General features: G+C 46.5%; 1 pseudogene; it reads right to left on the reverse strand.

Annotated features, from left to right (window-relative positions):
* Positions 1–3,798: 3,798 nt before the first annotated feature.
* On the reverse strand, positions 3,799–4,338 carry LOC119176647 (cyclin-dependent kinase 1 pseudogene; annotated as a pseudogene).
* Positions 4,339–20,687: the final 16,349 nt, after the last annotated feature.

Genomic DNA, 20,687 nt, shown 5'->3' on the forward strand with positions numbered 1-20,687 from the left:
GTACCATTGGTGCTAAGTCATGCCTGCCTGAGGCAAGTTTGAACACAAGTTACAAGTACCGGCGTAACTCAGTGGTAAAATATTTGGCTGGCACCCGGAGGACCCAGGTTCAAACCCCACTGTGACATGGGTGGAAAGATTTTTTTTTAATTTCGTGCGATGTGCTTACGGACACCGGCAGCGGCGGACAACATGCAACTGCGCGTGACCTGAGTTGTTTTCTCATTAACATCTCTCACCATAAAACAAATTGGCAAATTGTATGTACCGTGTTAATCGATGATATTTGAAGCACGAATGAGGAAGGTGATATGCCACTTTGAAATCAGCACAACGTTACGAGGTGGACGTTAATTATGCCGTACATGACCTCCATGTCTTCATTATCATGTTTAGACGTGTTATTTAGCTTCGTGGAACACTCGCGTCACGTAATGACAACTTTGGTGTATGTGAAGCTAGCGAAACGGCCGCGAGCGCATCATGAGCTTGATATGTGTTGATGTTGTTACATTTTTTTATTAGTATTATTATTATACAAAGTACAGTACTCAAAGTACAGTACACAAAGTACAGAAGGCACAAGTAAGGGGCAGGGTTGGCACAAAGGCAATTTAATGCCTGACAGGGTGCCGTAACCCGTCACAGACTATAAAACGCCAAAAAGCAGTAATGTACACATAACTTAAATGCTTTAACTAAGAAACAGCCACATTTACAAATTTTTATAAAAACTTATAAAAAACGTTAGATGAACATTTTATTAAGTACAGACCTGTCTGCAAGACTGAGTTCGTAGCAAACAAAGCAAAGAATATGTGAAGAAACCCAAATTTATCGAATAACAAACCAGTTTATTAGAACTCATTCATGAAAATGTCATGAGTGTATACACTTCAATTATAAATACAACCTCTGTGATACCGCAGAAGGAAAAAAAATATTCTTGGAGCCCTACTAGAAATGTGTGTATCTTTTTTTAAAATGCAATAATGAGCGGCTGTCTCTTGCACTATGGTGGTAATTGCGGAATGTGCATTTTATAGTTTAGTGATCACATGCGCTAGCTTTTGCGAGTCGTAGTTAGTCCTTATTCTTTCGCTGCAGTAAGTTATGCGTCTAAAGCTGTATGTGTGTTGTCTTTGCGAATATGCATCATGAAAAGCGACTGCGTCAGATTTCAATTTATCCCTTCCGATCATGGCTATTTTTTTATTTAGGATGTTTTCAAACTTTAATATGTCGTGTCTGTTGAAAAGTGGAGTGCAATGTGTTCTAGGTTGAACCCCTTCAATTATCCGAACTATTCTTTTCTGTGGTTTATAAACACATCCTTTGTATTTGTAGTGTTACCCAATAATAAAAAAACACTAATTTATACACGAGTAAACTAAGGAATTGTACAGTTGCTTCGTTATCCAAATTGGCAAAACAAATCGAATTTTCCCAATTACACCAATTGAGCGGGAAAGATCGGTGCTAACTTTGTTTATGTTATATGTCCAGTCGTTTGTTTTATGAAAAATGATACCGAGAAACTTTTGGGATGTGACCCGCTCAATATATTCCCCTCGAAACTTCACTTGGATGTCCTTGGGTATAGTTTTATTTTTTGGGCAAAAAATAACATATTCTGTTTTTTTGGTGTTTAGCTCTATCTTATTTGCTATCAACCATATTGATAAGTGCTTAAGCCATTTGTTTGCTTTCTCCTCTAAGCTGTTGATGTCCTTGCCAGAGAAAAAAACGTTCGTGTCATCTGCGTATAGAACCATATCCGGGGTTAGTGGTATATTAACAATATCACTGATATATAAGAGGAACAGGAGCGGGCCTAATATAGATCCTTCAGGGATGCCGTACTTAATTTTATCCCTTTTAGATACTGCATGATGCGTATCAGAATACTGAAATCGATTTGTTAGGTACCTGCCTAATAATTTGAGTGAAACACCCCTTATGCCGTATTGGTTTGATTTCACCAGGAATATTTCATGTTTGATCGAATCGAAAGCCTTTTTGAAATCAAGGAATATTCCAAGCGTATAAGATCTCTGCTCAAAATTGTCTATAACATTGTCCTTGAAAGACAGCAAAGCCCCCTTTGTACTTTTTTTCTTCTGAAAACCGTACTGCTGTTTAGTTATTATATTTTCTTGGTTACAAAAACATGACACGCATGCCATGTATATAATGTTTGAACGTGTCATTTAGCATCGTCGTCCGTTCGCGTCACGTAATGACAAATTTAGTATATGTGAAGCTAGCGAAATGACCCAGAGCACATCATGAGCGCGGCCCGTAGTCATGTTGTTATAACACACGCATCTCACGAATATCATGAGAGACCTGAATATAGGAAAATGCCTCTTTTGTTTCGTGAATTCCGATCGTGCCATTTTGACATATGGGCACAAATTAGAGGGTAAGAGGAGCTTTCACTGTGTTTTTATAGCACCTTTAAATGGTTATATTTGACGTTGGCGCTCAAATTCTTATAAATGCCTATAAATGCCTGTTTTCAAAATCGGTGCCAATATAAGCGTTATTTAGTCACAATTATTGCTTTGAAGTACCGCTGCAGCCTGGTATTCATGTTACCCAGCAAAATAGAGCTCTCGTGGGGTGCAACCTAAACTCCATCTCATAAGTTACTTTCAGGACTGTCAAGCCTACAAGGTCTTTTAGCCAACAGGAAGGTCGAATAGCCTCTACACATCTATTCACCCATGTCGCGTCGTCCGCTCGGTATCTCCACGGCGTCTGGCTAGTGTAGGGAGCAGTAGGTGCTTCGGCGCAGCGGCAGGACGATGAAGAACGAAAGCAAAACCGTGGAGTTCCATCAAAGGAAAGTAAAGTGTAGATGAAAAAAAAAACGATATGGATGTTGTTTTTGTTTCATTTACCATTTGCTTCTTCAATGGCGCTCCACTAAGTCACATGAAAAATTTTACTTAAATCAAGTTGATGCGTGCCCGATGAAAATTTTCGTATCACTAGATTTTTTAAATATGTTCAATACGAGCTTCGAAAGCATGACATGAGGAGGTGAGCTTGAAACCTTCGCCACTCACTCGATGTAGACTTCGCAACCCCAATTCCTTCTCTGCCCCATTTGGTATCGGAGCAAACAGGAGCTGGAGGATCACACGACGCGGACGCATCAGCACGTCGTTGGCGCGCACGGTACATTCGTATAAATGCCCATGCCAGGCCTTGCACGCAAGCGGTGTTCTGTCGTTTCGACGTCCTCTGTGCTGCCTGTTTCTGTGGGATGGAGCCCTCTATGCACGCCCGTTGAGAGGCTGGCATGGATCACGCATCCTTACCACGACACACAGCATCGCACCGCTGCAACATCTCTAAGAAACGATGCACCAAAAACACGCCAAGCGTTGTGAATACTGGCACCGACACGATGCGAGAACGGCAACAACACCAACGCAAACGAAATGGAGGCAGCTTAGCCTTGCTTCTCGCTCGATATAAAGTTAAACAAAGATAACGGGCATCGATTCCACCTGTGTGTTTTTAAATGATTCTGTCAACCTTCAAACTTTCATTCAGTGTTTTTCCATGTCTTTTAGGATTACATTTTCGAAGAATGTCAACAGTTCTCCCAATAAATAATTCAACTTTTCCTAATTTAACAGAGGCCTTTTTCCGATCTGCAAGCGCGTGACATCATTTTCAGGACAGCCTTAATAAAGCATATCATACACAGCATCACTTTAGCTGACTTGTTCTATTTGCAACAGGAAGTGTGAAGAGTCCTTGTCACAAAGCCAAGGCGATGTCTTATTGCCCTTCTTTATCGGCGGTGGGTGCCACCCGCTTGCTATCACTCGATCCGGCCAGATAGGGGTGAGCGGTGGCGTCTTTGGCCGAGATCCTCTCACCAGGGCTGTAGATAAGCATCTTCAGGAGCAGATCTACAGCCTCGCAGTCCACCCCAGTAAGCAGCTCGGCCACGATGTTAGTTTTCTATATCGGAAAGGTCGACTTGTAGTTTGGCAGCTCTTGAACGTTCGGCCATGTTTCTTCTGTAGGTGTACCTAGGACGCGAAAAATTTGGAACAGCTGGTCGATTTCCGAATAACCGCGGAAGAGAGTTTTACCGGTGAGTAGCTCGAAACAAATGCACCCGATGCTCCACACGTCCACCGGTGTCGAGTAACGACTAGCACCCATGAGAATCTCCGGTGCTCGGTACCAGAGGGTGCCCACTTTGTGGGTGAAGATGCGCACGGGTGGCATGAATACACGAGAAAAGCCAAAGTCAGCCACCTTGAGATCGCCATTGCCGTCACTCACAATCTCTTTTGGTTTTATACCCATGTAGATAGAATGATAATGATTTTTGTAGTAAGGGAAGGTAATTAAAGTCACGTGACTTTCTCACGTGGCCTGATGTTCGGGAAACGCCTGCTAATGCAGAGCACTCGTGACCTTTCATTTGATACCTATGTCGATATAGTGTTTAGAATTTCTCTTATAGTAGTGTAAATTAGACGGAGTTGCGTGAGTTTCTCACGCGACCGAGTCGTGAAATGCGTGCTATAACGGAGCACTCGTTACTTTTTACCGTTTGATACACATGTGGATAGGATTGAGAGTTACCCTATAAAATCCGTGGGAATTGTGTGAAGGCACGTTCCCTTCTTGTGTGACCTGATGTTCACGTAGCAGGTGCTATCGTAGATAACTCATGATCTCCTTTTTTTTTTGACACATATAGCGATACGGTTCGTGATTACTGTAGGACTGGTGGATGTTCCTTGAAATCACATGGCTTCATCACCTGACCTCATTCATGTTTGCGACACACGCGCTATCGCAGAGTACTCGTGACCTCTTTTCTTTTGATACCTTTGTCGATAGTATATAGAAGTACGCTTGTACTGGTGGAAGATACACAAAGTCACGTGGCTTTTTCACGTGACCTCATGGTCGCGATACACGTCCCTATGGAGGGCACTCGCGACCTAGTTTCTTTTGAAACCCATTACGATTGGGTTGAAATTTACCCTTGTAGTGAGGGGAGCTGAACGAAGTCACGTGACCTTCTCACGTGACCTGATGCGATGGTGCTTGCGTGCTTACGGTCTCCAGTGGCGGTGGTGGACAACTATGGTTCCATACGCGACCTTTGTTGTGATCTCATAACATTGATTGATTTATTTGTGGTGTTTAACGTCCCAAAACCACTATACGATTATGAGAGACGCCGTAGTGAAGGTCTCCGGAAATTTCGACCACCTGGGGTTCTTTAACGTGCATGCAAATGTGAGCACACGGGCCTACAGTGTTTTCGCCTCCATCGAAAATGCTGCCGCCGCAGCCGGGATTCGATCCCGCGACCTGGGCAGCCAAGTACCTTAGCCACTAGACCACCGTGGCGGGATGATCTTATAACAGTTTTCGCTGTAAAAAGAACAGAACATCAACTTAGCAGTTCAAGATAGTGGCGCCCAGATCTCTTAGGTAAAAAAAGTCTGTACATTGACGGATTTCACTACGTAAATTGAGTGTTATGCCACCACTGTAATAAAATTTGTAATTATTAAAATAAATTTGTAAGTTTTGCCATCTTCATTGAAATGGCATACAACGTCATTTGAAACAATTACGTAAGTATACAGAATGCTAGAAAGAGAGAAATATAACGTTATATTGACACCACAGAAAATTATTGTATGTTATGATCAATCCGAATTGTTTTAAACGAATGTGGATTTGGTGAGACTTGTTAAATAATAGGCCGTTAAGTTGGTTTCGTAAGTACAGGGTAAAGTACGAAAATATTTATTTAATGATCCAGGGATGCAGGGTGCTTTTTAAAGCAATACAGATCATTTCCTCGAAAGCTATTTTACTTAATCTTTTGCCGTCTCCGCAAAGATTTCTAGGTAGAGACGGAAATAATTTTACACAAAAGTTACATCACTTAGTAACATATTTATTTCAAATAACTTTTTTATTCTACGTTTTAGGTTGCCTGTTTTTATGGGGAAATTTTCTAACGTCCAAAATTACGGCCAGCCCAGTATTTTAAAATAAAAAAGCGCGCGTATTTTTAGAGATGTATCACCGAAATGGTGGACCGATTGAGGAAAAACCGAAACTTAGCACACGGGGTGCGCCGGAAGGGCAGTCCCTGATTTGCGTCGCGCTGGAACGCCCCTTCAAGTAATTCGAATGATTGCGTGCCAGGCGAGAAACGACTTCTCAGTTGTAGCGTCTCCCCCTCACGCGGGAGGAACGTAGATGGCGTCTGCATGATGCGAAAGGCGGGAGATCACTAACGCATGCGAAACGGAGGCAAATCAGTCTTGTGGGTTTCGGCTATTCGCGGTACAAATGAAGAAAGAAAGCACACTTACATTGACGCAGCGTGGCGCAACACAAGGATCGCCCGTACGGCGCACCAAGTGCGTTAGTTTCGGTTTTCTCGGCACTGTGGTCAGGAAATTTGACGATTGATCTTTCAAACTACCCGCGACATATTCTATTTTAGGCAACCAGGTTCGCCCTAACTTGTGACATGGAAAAATTTACCCATATAAACAACCACTAGAAAATTTAAAACAAAAACGGTAATTGAAATATTCTTGTCAAATAATCATTTCTGAGTGACCTAATTAGTAGCGAAATCTTTCCACTCAGACCTAGAAATTACCTGCGAAGACAGAAAATGCCTAATTATTAGAGTTTTTAAAGAAACAAAATCTGTAGGTCTTGAAGAAACACCCTGTATAAAACACCCACAAGTCTAAAAAACACCCTCTTCGCGTTCAACTCTTAAAGAAGAAGCCTAAGTAGGCCCCTTTTTATTTATTAATTTTTGAGTCTCCAAGTGACCGGCGAAGTTCCACGAAAACCTTCTATATCTGCTGCGCTAGGATATCGCCATCTTTGGATTTTTGTTATCGCTTCGGTTTCAGGCTTTTGCAAAGACAAGGTATACGAGTCAAGCAAGCGCCAATTTTCTTTCCTGTTTTGTTTCCCCTTTTGGTAACACTGCGAACGTCTCAAAGTTATCGCGCTCACTCCGTTTCCTGGCGGCACGTTATCACCCATTTAGACTTAGTTAAACGACAAGGCTGAATTTCCCATTTGCTTACTCGTGCATCGTATAAAAGTCCCCCACACTAGGCTTTGGCTAACGTTGTAAGCACAAAGCTTTGAAGTTAATATTTTAGCCATTCGATACACTTTACGCACGTCATAGCATGCACCGCCAGCTGAAAGCATGCACCGCCTTTGTATTAGTTTGCGACTTGTGCTGGGCACTATAGCATATCAAAAAATAAGAAAGTGACTTAAAAGGAAACGCATTGGCGACATGAAGCACCTGGGAAGTGACTGCGACACCTCGCCTCCTTAACTTTTTGAAGACATGCAGTATTTTTTCGCAATTTATGCATAGAATAACTCTTCCCAGCATCACTAATTCATTGTTTATTGCAAGCGAACCCGAAGAAAGTTAATGTATTTTATCGTTTAATTTTTTTTTCGTTGCTTTCTTTTCCTGTCAACATCACTTGCGATATACTGTGCCTTAGAATAACTTTGTTTTCATGTATTCGCATATTTTGCGCGTTACCTAATCCACCGATATCGAACCTTCTGTACGCGTTCTACTTTTTTATAATGCACACACATTTAGCACCTTATGAAGTGACGCCACCAGGCCGCACGTCTTCAGAGTTTCGAGTGATCTAGCAGTGGTTCCCCGTGAACCCTGCACGCATTACGCCCACTAACGCCATCATAATACACATAGAAAGAAACAGTAGGCTATAGGGCCCACCCAAAGTGATCGCGGTGGCGAAGTATTTCACCCTGTTTCACGCTGTTTGAGTGTACTGACTCATCTACATTGTCTATGTGGTGTAACATTATTACTTTCGAGCGCCTCTAGGTACAAGGTCGTTTCCTATAGGGCGAGATGCGACAACGGCGGAAAGTCGCCTTTATACTACAATCCCAAGGTTCGAGGGCCTGTGGTGTGAGTTTTTTTCTTGCGGAATCGGAGAACATTAGTGTAGTTCAGCAGTGTCTTCATACTGGGCATATAGCACTGAAATGTATTCTTTATTTCCGTGACCACCTAAAATGCGTACTACGCGTGGAAAGCCACCAAGAGCGCGTGCCGACTCAAACAAAAGGCGACAGCACCGAGTCGCTCAGCACGAGAATGTCGAAGGCCTTTGTTCGGGCAACGTCGGGGGCCGGTTCGTTTCAGGCCGAACGAGCCAGTCTGAGCCCCTCGCGGACACGTCACACACAGCGACGTCGCGGAGGCACCGTGACTTTGTTTTCTCCTCCGTTGGGCGGCTCATCTAAATAAACCGTTCATCGACCAAGCAACTCATGCGCGGCAAAAGCACAAAAAAAAGGAGAGGGGGAGGAATTGGAACACCGACATATGAAAAAAGCACCACCCGACGCAAAGCCAACGGGGTGCGAGATACAATCGGACTGACCCACATAAATCTGCCTCGTGATAGACGACTCCCCGCGACTCCCTCTCCAGAGAGAAATAATGATAAATAATAGCATTAAAGCACGTCGTCTCGCTAAGCGTTTCAGAGCGGCTGCTGCGAAGCAAAAGCGACTTTTGCCCGCTTCGTTTCGCAGTGTATCGACTTGTGATCGCTATCGGAAGCCAAAGCGGACGGAAGTCGCCGCTTTAGCGGCGCTGCGACATTGACGGTTGCTGTTGCCGTGGCGACTAACGACATTTCTTGGAGCCCAGCGTAAAGGCTTCACTGCTTTTCACCTGGCGGATAGTGAGAGGCGAGCTGGTTGTGGTATTCCTTCTTTACAATACTGCATTTAATTGCAGAATACAAGAAAAAAAATCGGCTAATTAATCTTACTGCGGCACACGACAGATTTCATTTTTGTGGGCCATAACTCGCATTACGCACGGTGGTACTGCATCGAAGTTTTTTTTTTTGTTTCTTTTGTTGTACTTGCTTTGCTTTTATTGCTTGGGGCCTTAATTAAAATGTATTTTATATGATAACTCGCAAAAACGAATGTCGGGAATGCAAAAAGAAACGTGTATAATTAAGTAACCCAAATGTTTCCCCCGTCTTTATCCATGTCTATATCGCTACTAACAACTGACGGACTGACCAACCATGACATTGTTTTCCTGTGGCACTTATTCTGTCTAAGAGGAATACTGAATAATGGATATTGGCAAGTTGTTTCTCACACAGTGTCAAACTTTCATTTCTGAGCTAGGTGAACACTGAGCCGGCATATGCAAATGCGTACTATACGGCACTAGGTCATTACGTATTAAGAAAAACTGTGATAACGTTTCATTACATGAGTGTACTTTATGGCCTGTGTCAATCTATTTTCGAATATTTAGCTATAAAGAAGGTTGGGTGTGGGGAATATATGTGAAAAGATATATGTGTAATGGGGAGAATGTATGTATAAAGAAAGTTGTGGGAAGGGGGGCTATATGTGTAAACGACATGGAGCTTTTAGAGTAAATTAAGCACCTTCACAAAGTATTCATATTGTATCGAATAATAAAATACCTGACTCTCACATTCTATATCCTTTTACCCATAAAAAGGACAAGTGGTAAGTTCATGTGCTTATCTTCGTTTATTCAGCATTGCATATTTTTGAGATAAGAAGCGCAGAATATGAGATAAGGAGCGCAGTGGCATCATTGACTGAGTGAATCGATAGTCCTTGAACGTTGCCTTCAGTCTGGATTCTCGCAAAATGTACACGTATGTAAGAACATGGAGAAATAATTCATTGCAGATAGCTAATTTTTTCTTTCGGTCGCCATTGTCACAGTACACTGTGCATTGAAAACGACTCCCGCAATCACGTGTATCTTGCTCAATCTTTACGGCGCGAAGTTCTAGTGGATGTACTCTAAACGGGAGCTTTCTACACAGAACGACAAATGGTTTATGGGAAAGAAATGTCCACAAAGCGCCATATTAAAGTTGTTGACGAACAACCTGAATTTGCACAACGTTTGGGGAGGAGGGGGGGGGGTGAAAGGCATACATGTAGAACACGGTGTCTTCTAGAGAGTAAATGAAGTACTTTCGCAAATTATATATTATGCATAGATATAACTGCGTAAACTATTGTTTTTGCTCAAATGTGGTCATTAGACCTAATGATATCTGATTTTATTGAAAATTGATTGATTGTCTGGCCGCAAAATATACATCCAAATCAATCAATCACATCTACCAGAAATCCAGCCTTCATTGCTCAGTTGTGTCAGCGGTTGTAGATTAGTGATTTTCTCCAGTATACTGTGAATGAAACGTCTATTTATACGGCGTGCATTTGAATACATACATGCTCGGAGTACAAACGACCAGTCTGCAGACCCCGGTAAAACATGGCAGAATGCTTTGGGCTAGGCTACAATTAGAGCTCAAATATTTTACGCACATTACGCTCCGTGCTGTAAGGCATCATCTCTCAAGAACGAAACTGCATAAAACACCTCCTATGCTTTAGAGAATCACTTGTGTCGGAGAGAGCGAAAATTACTTTAGTGAAGATATATAGTGAAAAGGTTAGTGACATTTACCTGTCATCAAGAAACAGTTCTTGCCAAAAAAAAAGCCTTGCTAATCTACCAATTCTGACCCCACTGAGCACGGCATTGAAGGATGAATACTTGGTAAATATGATCGATCGATTTTTGTGTATACTGGGCAGGCAGCCAGTTTATCAATGTTCAGTAAACTCTGATAGCATTAGGTCTGACGACCTTATTTTAGAAAAAAAGTTACAGCAGTTTGTGCAACTACATGCATACATAAATAATATCGAGCGTCCAAACGCACACGTGCGATAGATAATTTCGCTCACTATACGCTGAACGTCATAATACACGGAATAGCGCAGCTAACAAGACTACAACATGACAAGTTTACTGAAAAGTTTAAATGGTAACCCGCGTTGCATGCAGTATTCTAGTGATGATGTAGTTTGTGTTTTCGCTTCAGTATGTCGACACACGCAAGCACATGCGCGCACTACGTGCGATTGAAGCAGCACAGGTACACATACATAGTAGCCACCGTAGAAAAAAAAATCATGTATCGCTAAAGTTTTTCGACAGTCTTTGTCGTAACATTAAAAGGAACTCGGCTGTACGCCATTCGTTAAATGACCGAACTATTTGCTTTATTTGAAGCAGTGCGTGAGATCAAACTACCTGACTCGAAAAATGGGGCGTAATGACACACTTCAGGAAATAGGCGTACTGCATCCGAAGATAGGCGTGTGTCTCGCACAAGATTCCGTATATCATGCTGTGTGCCTACGCCGTGAAAGTTCAACTTTAACGTTCATGATTTTTTTTTCTTTTCAATAGCTGTGAGGAGACGCCACCCATCAGCTGTGGCATCTACGTGGCCGTAAAACAGTGCGAGCATGCTATATATATATATTGTGAGGAGGTTTATTAGCCGTTAAAGCCGGCGACGAGACAGCGTGAACAACCGTCCAGCGATCGGCACAGCAACGAACCGAAGCACGAGCCGAGAGAGCCGGGCGTTGGCGATGCTGCTCGCTGCAGGCACATCTTCTTCTTCACAATCGCCCCCGCTGAAAAAGGAGCCATCCTGGCGACTTAAGAAGTTTCAGGCAGAGGCTCATGGTACGGTTTCAGTCGGGAAACATGGACGATGTCACGTGCACGCCGGCGCATGTCGTCCGATCGGGAAACTGGTTCAATTAGAAAATTAACCGGAGATGTTTTCTCCAAAACGGTGTAAGGCCCCTCGTACCGGGGGACAAGTTTCGAGGAGAGTCCCGGTGTTTGGTATGGGATGGCAAGCCACACAAGAGACCCTGGGGCATAGCTGGGATCCGGAAGAGAGGTGCTACGGGTTTCTTTCTGGCGTTGTTGCTCTTCCGAGGTGAACGCACGGGCGAGCTGGCGGCACTCTTCGGCTTGTCTAGCAGCATCGGAGATAGGTGGACACTCGGAAGCATCAGGACGGTAAGGAAGTAGGGTATCAATTGTATGGGAAGGCTCGCGTCCGTAAAGAAGAAAGAAAGGTGAGAATCCCGTGGTGGTTTGTATTGCGGTGTTATACGCGAACGTGACGTATGGGAGAACACGGTCCCAGTTGCTATGATCAGATGCCACGTACATTGAGAGCATATCACCTAGCGTGCGGTTGAACTGTTCCGTTAGTCCGTTAGTCTGCGGGTGGTATGCTGTTGTTTTCCGATGAATGACGTGGCATTCCGAAAGCAGAGTTTCGACGACCTCGGAAAGGAAAGCGCGGCCTCTGTCACTAAGGAGCTCTCGAGGTGCACCATGTCGAAGGATAAAGCGTTGCACAATGAAAGAGGCGACATCCTGAGCTGTAGCGCTCGGCAAAGCGGCTGTTTCGGCGTAGCGTGTCAGGTGGTCAACCGCCACTATAATCCACCGATTACCATCTGGTGTCAATGGAAGGGGACCGTAGAGGTCAACGCCGACGCGATCAAATGGCTTGGCAGGGCATGGAAGTGGCTGCAATGCGCCAGTCGCACGTGGCAGTGTTGATTTACGTCGCTGGCAGTCAGGACAGCACTGCACGAATTTACGTACAAAATTGTACATGCCGCGCCAGTAGTAGCGATGGCGAAGGCGTTCATATGTTTTGAACACTCCGGCGTGGCCACATTGCGGATCGTCGTGAAGGGAGGCACATACTTGCGATCGTAAAGTGCGTGGAATGACCAGCAACCACCGGCGGCCATCGGGAGCGTAGTTGCGTCGATGAAGAAGTTGATCGTGGATGGCGAAATGGAAAGCTTGACGTCGGAGGGATCGAGATACTGGAAGGTTGGGCGTGCCAGATAAATATTCGATAAGAAAGGCGATCCACGGGTCACGACGTTGTTCGGTGGCAATCGAGTCGAGATTTAGTGATGACAAGGTCTGGAGGCAAGTGTTTCCGCACGTCTGATCTGGTGGTAAAGGTGAGCGGGACAGAGCATCAGCGTCAGAGTGTTTGCGTCCGCAGCGGTATACGACGCGAATGTCGTACTCCTGGATGCGGAGTGCCCATCGCGCAAGGCGGCCAGAAGGGTTTTTCAACGTGGAGAGCCAGCAAAGCGCGTGGTGATCAGTTACTAGATCGAACGGGCGGCCGTATAAGTACGGCCGGAACTTTCCAAGCGCCCACACCAGAGCCAAACACTCTTTTTCTGTCACGCTGTAATTAGTTTCGGCTTTCGTCAGATTGCGGCTAGCGTAGGCTACAACGTATTCTGAATAGCCGGGCTTTCGTTGAGCGAGGACCGCGCCTAGCCCGACGCCGCTGGCGTCGGTGTGCACTTCGGTAGGAGCCGTCGGGTCGAAGTGGCGAAGAATAGGTGGGGAAGTGAGCAGACGGCGCAGAGTAGTGAAGGCAACGTCACATGCAGGGGACCAGGAGGTGAGGTTCACGTCACCGCGAAGAAGCTGGGTTAACGGTGACATGATAGATGCAAAATTGCGAACAAAGCGCCGGAAATAAGAGCATAGGCCTACAAAACTGCGAAGTTCTTTCATGGTCGTCGGCTTGGGAAATTCTGCAACTGCTCGAAGTTTTGCTGGGTCTGGTAATACGCCGTGCTTGGACACGATGTGGCCTAGGATGACGAGCTCGCGTGCAGCGAAGCGGCATTTTTTCAGGTTAAGCTGCAGACCAGCGTTGGTCAGACAACTCAAAACGTGCCTGAGACGAAGGAGGTGCGTAGGAAAGTCATGGGAAAAAACCACGACATCGTCGAGGTAACAGAGGCACATATTCCATTTGAAGCCACGTAGCGTATTATCCATAAGACGTTCAAACGTGGCAGGCGCGTTACAAAGCCCAAAGGGCATGACGTTAAATTCATATAGTCCGTCTGGTGTAATAAATGCCGTTTTTTGGCGATCGGCTTCTGCCGTTGGGACCTGCCAGTAGCCAGACCGCAAATCTAGCGACGAGAAAAATTCCGCTCCATGAAGGGTGTCAATGGCGTCATCAATGCGCGGCAAAGGATAGACGTCCTTGCGGGTTATCTTATTCAAACGACGATAGTCCACGTAAAATCGAATAGATCCGTCTTTCTTACGCACCAGGACGACGGGAGACGCCCAGGGACTGTGAGATGGTCGAATGACGTCTCTACGAAGCATATCTTCGACTTGATCGTTGATGACGCGGCGCTCTTCAGCGGAGACACGGTATGGTCTTTGACGCAGTGGCTGGTGTAGGCCGGTGTCAACATGATGTTTGACTTGAGATGTGCGGCCCAGTTGAGGCTGCGACACATCTAACGAACTCCTGAACTCATGCAGAAGATCCAGCAGGTCGGCATGTTCGGTGGGAGTGAGAGTGTCGGCAATGGCGCTGGAAAACGTATCATTGGACGACTCCCCGAGTGCCGACAGTGCTTTTGGGTGGTCGCAGTAGTCATCCGGGACATCAAACAAAAACGAAGGGTCGAGATCCTGCACGCGGCCGAGACATTCCCCTGCAAGCAATGTGACAGGTGTGGAAAGCGGATTGCTTACGAACATGTTGCTTCTTCCGGCGGCAAGGTCAATTGTTGCGATAGGCAGCGGCAAAGCTCGACGACATTTGAAGATATCGGAAGGCATAAAAAGAACTGTAGTGTCAGTGTAGGCGTTGCATGAAACGGGAACAAGGGCGAAATTTCCAGGCGGAATATCGGTATCTTCATGAACGAGCAACTTCGGCGGCTGATAAGGAGCGTCCAGTAATGGGACATCACACAAGGGTGAAAACTCAACTTCGGCGCGTGCGCAGTCTATGACGGCATTGTGGCGGGATAGGAAGTCCCACCCGAGGATGACGTCATGCGAACAGACAGGAAGAACAATAAACTCCACGATGTAAAGAATGCCTTCGATGGAGATTCTTGCAGTACAGGCTGCGAGAGGCGTTACTTGCTGCGCGCTTGCGGTGTGAAGCGACAGTCCGGAAAGCGGCGTCGTTACTTTGCGTAATAAACGGCAGAGATTAGCGGCAATAACAGAAACAGCGGCGCCAGTGTCCACAAGGGCGAAAGTACAATAACCTTCAACAGTTACTGCGACCACGTTAGCAGGAGAGGAGCGAGGGCTTAGACAGTTCGAAAACGGCGCAGTTCTTGCCTCTTGAACTGTGTTGCTTAGTTTTCCTGGTCGAAGGGTCCGGGCCGGCGACGCATGGGGGAGGGCGATCGCCGACGAGGAGAGGGTGCGCGTTGCGGCTGGAAGTCAAGGTGGTCAGTAGGCGCATAACGAGGTGGCGAGACGGGCCCGTATTGGACGAATGGTTGGCTGCCAGGATGCGACGACCGGGCATAGTTGCCGAACGTCTGAGGTCGACGGCGGCAGTAGCGAGCAACGTGTCCGGGAGTGAAGCAAGCGTAGCAAATCGGTCGGTTATCGGGCGTCCTCCAGGGATTGGCGACTGGTGCTGCCGCCCAAGGTGCAGTATAAGCAGCCGGGTGTGCGGGCTGTGAGTGCGTGGTGTAGGGTGGTTGCGGGAGCCTACGTACAGCGTCTGCATATGTGAGCGGCGCGGCTACGGGCTGCATCTCTTGCGAAAAGGCGACAGGAGGAGCCACGGGCTGCGCTGCATACGTTAGGGGCGCGGCCACAGGCTGAACGGCTGGCGGATAGGCGACAGGAGCGCCTACCGGCTGTGCGCCACCCGGGCAGTGACCACGGCTAGGTAGAGGTGGCTCGTAGTGCGTAAGAGGAACAGCTTGTGCAACCTCTTCCGATATAGCAGTGCGAAGCGGGGCAGGTAGACGGGTGGTGGTCTCGTGAGTAAAGGGCACTAGGGAAAGTTGGCGGGCGACTTCCTCACGGACGAAGGCTCGGACTTGCTGAAGCAATGATGAATTGTCCGGCATGGAGTCGAAACTGGACAGCGACTCACCACCAGGCTGAGGCTGCCTAGTCAGAGTGCGTTGCTTTTTCAACTCGTCGTAGCTCTTGCACAAGTTGACGACTTCAGAAACTGTGCTTGGATTCCTTGCCAAGAGCATTTGAAATGCGCCGTCGTCGATGCCCTTCAGGATGTTTTTGACCTTGTCAGATTCGGGCATGGTATCATTCACACGTCGACAAAGGTCGACGACGTCCTCAATATAGCTGGTAAAGGTCTCGCCAGTCTGCTGAGAGCGGACGCGCAGGCGCTGTTCTGCCCTCTGCTTGCGGACAGCCGGCCGACCGAACACTTCAGCACATGACGTCTTGAAGACGCTCCATGTGGGGATGTTGTGTTTGTGGTTATTAAACCACAATTCAGCGACGCCAGTGAGATAAAATATCACGTGGCCCAGCTTGTCGGCTTCATCCCATTTATTGTTGGCGCTCACCAGCTCGTAGTGCTCGAGCCAGTCTTCGACGTCGGTCCCATCTGCACCGCTGAAGACCTTCGGCTCCCGTAGCGTAGGATGGCCAGGGCAGTTGAACTGGAGCGAAGGCGTCGATGTAGTGGCGTTGGCAGTCATGACAGGTGGTAGCGTGCGGCTTCGCAGCTCCAGGGTGTAGCGACAGGGATCAACAGCACCTTCCACCAAATGTGAGGAGGTTTATTAAAGCCGGCGACGTTAAAGCCGGCGACGAGACAGCGTGAACAACCGTCCAGCGATCGGCACAGCAACGAACCGAAGCACGAGCCGAGAGAGCCGGGCGTTGGCGATGCTGCTCGCTGCAGGCACATCTTCTTCTTCACAATATATATATAGGCAGGCATGGTGGTTGAGTGGCCGTAGCGTTGCATGCGTGATCTTGCATGCGTGATCATGCGAAAGATGAGGGGATGGCCGCGGTGGTAGCTCCCTTGGTAGAGCATCGAACGCTTTGTTCGAAAGTCGCAGGCTTGGTTTGATGCTGATGCTGATGCTGATGACCTTTGATGGATGGCGCTTACCCACAAAGGGGGATGGGCCAAGAACCGGGCGGCAGGATACTTAAATGAAACTAAACTGAAAATGAAGCCAATTTGAAAAAGTAGCTTAAAATAATACTACGAAAAAACATAAATGTGTGCTGAGCAAGCGGTCAAACCATCTTTTGTTTTTGAAAGACATAACTACGAATCATAAACTAAAGATCTGAAAAGGTAGTGGTTCACTAGCGTGGTAATCTTTTAGTTGCGTTGATGTAATCAAACACAGCGGAGTATACATCCCTGTGGCAGTAACCAAATGAAGTTCCGCCAAGTGATAAAATTACTGGTACATTTACTTGTATTCCTAGCTTTTGTAATGGGGCTACTAAAAATCTTTTCCTCTGATAAGAATAACGATGACAGAATAAAAAGAAATGTTCAATTGTTTCAATTTCGCTGCACCAAATGCACAGCGGTGACGCCTTGAGCTGAGCTTTATTAAGGTAATAATTTAGTTGTGGAACTGCACAGCGCAGTCTGGTATAAGTGACCTCTAACTGGCGAGATACACACCACTGTTTATTCCAGCAATAGCTCAAATGCTCGAAATCTTTAAATTTATCCAAATTACCTTTTCCCCATTGCAGGCAAGCATTTCGGAACCTTAGCGCGGTTACGTAAGCCATATCTGGCAAAACTGGGATGGTGGGCCCACCCAGGGATACTGCTGCTGAAGAGTCCGCCATTTCGTTCAAATATAATCCGCGGTGGCCTGGTACCCATAGCAAATGCAGTTTTTTTACGTTTTTCGGTACTAAATGCCGAAACGTATTCATCAGCTCTGAATTTACTGCCGTAGAAAGTGCATTACAAACTGATAACGAATCTGTAATGATAACTGCTAATGATTCGCTTGAGGGTAATTTGCGTAGGGCAAGAACAATGGCCAATAATTCTGCCATGAATACCGGGGTATAATCTGGGAGTCGAATCGAAAAAGACCAGTCCAAAGAAGGAGAGAAGATGCCAACCCCAGCCTTTTTTTTTTTTGACACAGATGCATCAGTCGCTATGATATTGCTTATCTCTAGGTGGGCTAGATAATCTGCTAACTGGTCATTTAAATACCTATATGCCAATTGTTTCGCGTTATGAGGAAATATATCATCGAATTGTATGCTAAGCATTGACTTTAGGTTGTGTATTGGACCAATATGTCTAATTTTTACATTCAGTTGCTTTAGTAGCGCTTGTGCAAATACTATTTGCGGGGTGTGTAGTCGCGACCAATGGATTTCGAAAAATAAAGTCGGTTCTTGAATGAAAGTGTAAAATTCTCCCCACGGCAAGTTATCTTTTCATCCTTTTCTTTCTTGACATTTACATTACAATTAGAGCTAATAGCTTCCCCTATACTTTCCTTGCATTATTGTCTGTTAGATCTCATTATTACTGTGTCTAACAAGAAAAAAACGAGCAACAAAGTATATACTTCCTTCCATTATACATATTACAACGAGCGAGTTCACGTGTAAATATATGTTATTATTCAAGAAGCGTTAGCCGCAACAAGCTGGTTCAAGCAGGAACCCGGTAAGCACGAGCCACACGGACGTCAACGTCTTCTTTCACGCTGGCACAGAACTGGCGCCACTATGCTTCGACACAATTACTCCCCGCGCAGAAAGGAGCCAACCTGGCGACCTAGGAAAATGAGACGACAGGAGGATCATAGCACGGTTCTAGGCGTGATACGCGTACTGTTTCACGCGCACGGCAGCGTTGGTCCGAAAGTAGGTCAATGGGCTCAACCTCATAGTTGACAGGAAATGTTTGTCGCAGCACACGGTAGGGGCCATGGCATTTTGACGAAAGCTTCGGGGAAAGACAGGGAGGGGTAGACGGGACCCAGAACCCAACCAACATTCCTGGGTTATAGTGGACACTAGACGCAGAGGCATCGTGGTCAGTTTTCTGGCGCCATTGGTCTTGTGCGGTGAACGAGTGAGTGAGTTGACGACACTCTTCGAAAACAGGCGTCACTTCGGAAACATCAGGTCTGTAAGAGAAAATTGTGTCCATGGAGCATTATGGTTCACGTCCGTGCAGGAGGAAGAAAGGAGAAAAGCCGGTGGTTGTTTTTGGCGCAGAGTTGTACGCGTACGTGACAAAAGGGAGCCCTTGGCCCCAATTAGTGTGGTTGTCAGACGCGTACATGGCAAGCATATCTCCAAAGGTACGATTAAAGCGTTCTGTCATGCCATTGGTTTGAAAATGGTATGCCGAGGTTTTCCGACGGACAATGCAACATTCCTTGAGCAGCTCGTCAACGGCGTTCGAGAGAAACACGCGTCCACGGTCACTGAGTAATTCACGAGGTGCACTGTGTCGCAAAATCAGATGGTGAAGAAGAAAGGAAGCAACGTCGTTCGCAGTGGTAGCAGGCAGCGCAGATGTTTCAGCGTAACGTGTCAAATGATCGACGGCGACGATAATCCACCGGTTGCCTCGAAGAGTGTTGGGTAGAGGACCATAAATATCAATTCCGACGCGGTCGAATGGTCTCGCTGGACAGGTTAAGGGTTGCAAAGGGCCAGCAGTGCTGTGAGAAGGCGTCGTGTGGCGTTGACACGTTATGCATGACCGAACGTACTGAAGAACGTGCCGATACATGCCGCGCCAGTAGTATCTTAGACGAAGGCGAGAGTAAGTCTTGAATACTCCAGCGTGGCCACACTGGGGGTCATCGTGAAAGGCAGCGCAGATGTCCGACCGCAAAAGACGAGCGAGGACAAGGAGCCACCTACGGCCATCCGTCACGTAATTGCGGTGATACAACAAGCCTTCACGGACAGCAAAGTGTCTTACTTGACGAGAGAGGGAGCGTGAAGCCGATTCTGACGAACTGTGAGAGGGGACGTCGAGCAGATAATTGATCCAGGGATATTTGCGCTGCTCGGATGGCATGTCGGTGATGCTCAACGTCGACGAATCGCAGATGGCAGTTGGTAAGCAGGCAAGGTCAGGAGGCAGCGGAGAACGGGATAGGGCATCGGCGTCCGAATGTCTGCGTCCTGAGCGATAAATAACACGGATGTCGTATTCCAGAAGGCGTAAAGCCCAACGAGCAAGGCGGCCAGTAGGGTCTTTCATGGACTCTAGCCAGCATAAGGCATGGTGATCTGTGACAACATCAAACTGGCGCCCATAAAGGCAAGTGCGAAATTATCCTATAGCCCGAATAATAGCCAATCACTACTTTTCCGTGACGGAATAGTTGGACTCTGCCTTCGTTAGGGTACGGCAGTCATAGGCAACAACGTACTCGTCGCAGCCACCCTTGCGTTGAGCGAGAATGGCACCGAGGCCGACACCGCTAGCATCCATGTGAATTTCAGTAGGTGCATTGGGGTCGAAGTGGCGGAAAACTGGCGGAGACGTGAGTAGCCGGCGCAGCACCGTGAATGCGTCATCGCAGTGGGAATTCCAGCCAGAGAAGTCCGCGCTACTGGAAAGAAGCTGAGTCAGGGGGCGATTATAGAGGCAAAAATGCGAATGAAACGCTGAAAATACGAGCACAAGCCTACGAAACTATGGAGCCCCTTTAGGGTAGTAGGCTTGGGATAATCAGCAACGGCACGCAGTTTGGCAGGGTCTGGTGATATTTCTTCCTTTGAGACGACGTGGTCAGTAATTGCCAGTTGGCGGGTGCCAAAATGACATTTCTTGAAGTTCAGTTGCAATCCGGCTGTTGTAAGGCACTGGAGAACTTGTTCCAGACGAAAAAGATGA

This window comes from Rhipicephalus microplus, chromosome X (genome assembly GCF_043290135.1).
Source record: "Rhipicephalus microplus isolate Deutch F79 chromosome X, USDA_Rmic, whole genome shotgun sequence".
In the NCBI taxonomy this organism is placed as follows: domain Eukaryota; kingdom Metazoa; phylum Arthropoda; class Arachnida; order Ixodida; family Ixodidae; genus Rhipicephalus; species Rhipicephalus microplus.